The 4,283-nt window shown below is 36.4% G+C and overlaps 1 pseudogene; it reads left to right on the forward strand.

The window, feature by feature from the left end:
- The first annotated feature begins 683 nt into the window (after positions 1-683).
- Positions 684-1,341, forward strand: LOC126956123 (high mobility group protein B3-like; annotated as a pseudogene).
- Positions 1,342-4,283: the final 2,942 nt, after the last annotated feature.

Consider the following 4,283-nt stretch of genomic DNA (forward strand, 5'->3'; position numbering starts at 1 on the left):
TCACATGAGATCTGATGGTTTAAAAGTGTGTAGTACTTTCCGCCTTGTTCTCTGTCTCTCCTGCCACCATGTGAAGACGTGCTTGCTTCCCCTTTGCCCTTCCATCATGATTGTAAGTTTCCTGAGGCCTCCCCAGTCATGCTTCTGGTACAGCCTGTAGAATCATAAGCCAATTAAACCTCTTTTCATTATAAATTATTCAGTCTCAGGTAGTTCTTTATAGCAATGTGAGAATAGACTAATACCCCATGCTCTTGGCTGAAATTTCTTCCACCTATATACCTCTTTTCCTGAAAAACTCCTGCTTATTTTACTTATGTAAAGTCTTTATTTTAAGTATAAGCCATATCTTCCTGTTATATGATCTTATAGCACCTTGTTTTCATCATGGCACTTATCACAAATGTAATTAATTGATGATTAATGTAGTTATTTAAGGGATCTCTTTCCCACCAAACTACAAGCTCCATGAGGTAAGAGACTAGTTAGCTTAATATTTGTGTTCCTAGCACACCTAGCAAAGTTCCTGGCACATAGTAGGCACTCAGTAAATGTTTGTTGAGTGAATAGTAGTGGATTTAAGATAAAAGGAGGAAAGAGTGGGTGCAAATGTAAATTTGTAGGTCTTAAGATGACAAGTTGAGGTACCCTGCATTGCCCAGACTAACAAAAATACAGTCCGGATGACTAAAGGTGATTGTAACAAATTAAAAGGCAAGATGTCTGCTTATGCCTTCTTTGCACAGAAGTGAAGAGAAGCATGTAAGAAGAAAAATCCAGAGGACCCTTTTGATTTTGCAGATTTTTCCAAGAAGTAGTCTGAGAGGTGGAAGAGAATGTCTGGTAAAGAGAAGTCTAAATTTGATGAAATTGCAAAGGCAAATAAAGTATGCTATGATTGGGAAATGAAGGATTACAGACCAGCTAAGAGAGGCAAGAAGAAGGACCTTTATGCCCCTTAAAGACCACCATCTGGTATTTCCCATTTTGTTCAGAATTCTGTCCCAAGATTAAATCCACAAACCTTTGTGTCTCTATTGGAGAAATAGCAAAAAAAAAAAAAAAAAAAAAAAAGGCTGGGTGAGATGAGGAATAACTTAAGTGACAGTGAAGAGCAGTTTGACGGAGAAGTATGAGAAGGATGTTACTTACTGTAAGTATAAAGGAAAGTTTGATGGCACAAAGCATCCTACTAAAGTTAAAGTTGCCTGGACAAAGGTGGAAGCAGAAGACGAAGAAGATAAGGAGAATGAAGAGGAGGCGGCGGTGGAGGAGGATGACTTTAAAACCATTTATCTATCTCCTTGTGAATGTCTTAGAGTAGGGGAGCATTGTAATTGATATGTTTCTTATTGTGAAGTGTCTATTGGCCTCATTAGTTTTAATTACAAAATCTGATGATGATCATATTGTAGTCTCTCAAAGTGCTCTAGAAGTTGTCAGTGGTTTACGTGAAGTGGCCATGGGTGTCTGGAACACCCTGAAATGGTATCAAAGTTGTATATATTTCCAAACATTTTAAAAATGAAAAAGCATTCTTGTGATCTGTTCACTGTGTACTTTGTTGTTGGTGTGACAAGGCATTTAAAGATGTTTCTGACATTTTTAAATTTGTAAGGTGGTGTTAACTGTATGGTTATTGGCTAGAAATCCTGAGTTATTAACTGTTCATATTTATAGTTTGTAAAAAGAGCAAAACAACCAACACAAACTCTTGATGCTTGGTATTGAGGCTATAGGGAAAGATGTATTTTGTAGGGGCCTGCTCAGAGGGTGCACTGTGAGGCTGGACCTGTTTCCACTGTGATGGGCTTCCATTTATTTAAGGCCGTCTTGTTTTTTTATGTAGTGACATAGCATTGTGCTGCTTGGAATAAGGGGGGTCAGGTGGCGGGAGAAGTGTTAGATTTTTTTTTTAGTTAAATGCAGTTGTTTTAAAATTGTTTTTAAACACACTGTAGAACTCTTCACTGTCAGCAAAGCAAAGAGCCACTGTGTCAATGAAAGTTCAATAGCCTTCTATACTTAAACAAGATTTGAAATGTTCTGGGTTTTTTTTTTTTATGTTTCAAATTCTGAAATGTTTTCAAAGTTAAATAAACTGTATTCCAATTTTTTAAAGGGTGACAAGTTCAAGAAACTGCATTTTGTAGTTACTCTCTTCTCAGTAAGGTAGGAGATGAGAAAGTCCTCTGGAAGTGATTAAGATTCTGGGAGGTGGAAGAAAGGGTAGCAGATATTGAGGATAATGTGAAATATTTTGGAATAATCATGGTGAACAATTGGAGAGTTGGGCAAGTAATATAATATCTCTTTAAGCCATGTGAGGTTAAGGTTAATAGTCATTAATAAATGGCAATATTAACCTACCTGGCATAGGATTTTCTTCAGCAGAATATCAGAGCCTGAGTGGGTTTGGTAAAGGCAGACTTAGACTCATTTAGGGATAGTAACATTCCAGAAGGTAAGAGAGAATGACAGTTTTGAAAATAATTTTAGGATACTGGCAAAAGAACATTTAAGTGTTGGATTATTTTATCTATGGTATATAAGAAAGGAAGTGAATCAAAGGGTTGTCAGGAGAACAAAGGATCAATGGGCTAGAAATCTAATGAGGTTTAAAAATGGTGAGAGTATATTTCAAGGAGAAAATGGAAAAAAAACAGGAAGCTTTGTTCACAGCACAGAATCTTAAATTAATTCCTTTGAAGTTCCAAAGAATGACTATGGGAGTGGGTGGCTGAGGTGGGATGATGGAGGTCATTGTGGAAGATGTGTGACACAGGTGTCACATAGACCACCCAGGATATTGTGTCACCTAGGATGAAAGCCTAGCTTAAGATACAGAGGAAGAGTGCCAAAAACTTCAGAGAATGGAAAAGGACATGACCAGGATATTAGAAATATGGTTCTACCAAGCCAAATGTCCATCAATGGTAGACTGGATTAAGAAAATGTGGCACATATACATGGAATACTATGCAGCCATAAAAAAGGATGAGTTCATGTCCTTTGCGGGGACTTGGATGAAACTAGAAGCCATCATTCTGAGCAAACTATCACAAGGACAGAAAACCAAACACCACGTGTTCTCACTCATAGGTGGGAATTGAACAATGAGAACACTTGGACACAGGGTGGGGAACATCACACACTGGGGCTTGTAGTGGGGTAGAGGGAGGGTGGAGGGATAGCATTAGGAGATATACCTAATGTAAATGATGAGTTAATGGGTGCAGCACACCAACATGGCACATGTATACATATGTAACAAACCTGCATATTGTGCACATGTACCCTAGAACTTAAACTATAAAAAAATTCTAGAAAAACTAGACTATTATATATAGCAAAAAAAAAAATATATAGTTCTAGACATTGCTATAGTTTAAATTATGTACATGAGACTGCTTAAGGAGAGCTCACAGCATGAGAAAATGGAAGAAGATTACAAATATTTACAGAAGAAGAAAAGGAAACTAAGCCCATTAAAAAGACAGGAAAATATGGCCAGAGAGGTAAGAGGAAAACCAATACAAAGTGTTGAAAGTAAAGACGGTGATACCAATTGTAATGTGCTTAGAATAGTGCCTTGCATATTTTATAATTGAAAAAAAATATGTCAATGGAGAGTTTAAAAGAGATGATGATTATATTTAGTGATGAATGAGTTCTTGGTAACCACACGGGAAGTTGTAGAGTGGATATGATGCATCAAATTTAACATTTTAATTTTCCCCTTCTTTCAGATTTTCTGAGAAATATATAGTAATCAGTCATGGGATAAGAGGTCCTATCATTCTTTTCCACTTTAAAATACCGGTTCTCATTATAATCATACGTTGGTTTTAAAATTTCTTAAGGAGACTCCATCGCCTTCGGATAGGTCAGTGATTTGTATCCTAGTTCCCCACCTCCTTATAAAAACATCAGGTTAGTCTCATGGGAGCATTGCAATTCAACTGCTTTCCTCATGAGAAATTGTCAAAAATTAAAAAGATATGGTATTCTTCCACAACTTTGGAAACACTACTACGGCATTCTCAATATTTAAATAAATGTTTTCTGCTGAATATCCATGCTTGGCTCTATTGATTTTTTACTGTGTAAGTGTGATCTGGCTTGGAATATGTAATATGTTATGAAATACCTACTTAAAGATTTATTAGGTGTATATTTTCAAAGTAGAAGGGAAATAAGGTGTCAATGATTGTTTGACCAGAGATAATATTTTAAATTGTGCATAAAAGGATTTTTATTTGAAAATGCATTCTACATGTGCT

The sequence above is a fragment of the Macaca thibetana genome, chromosome 6 (assembly GCF_024542745.1).
Source record: "Macaca thibetana thibetana isolate TM-01 chromosome 6, ASM2454274v1, whole genome shotgun sequence".
Taxonomy (NCBI): Eukaryota; Metazoa; Chordata; class Mammalia; order Primates; family Cercopithecidae; genus Macaca; species Macaca thibetana.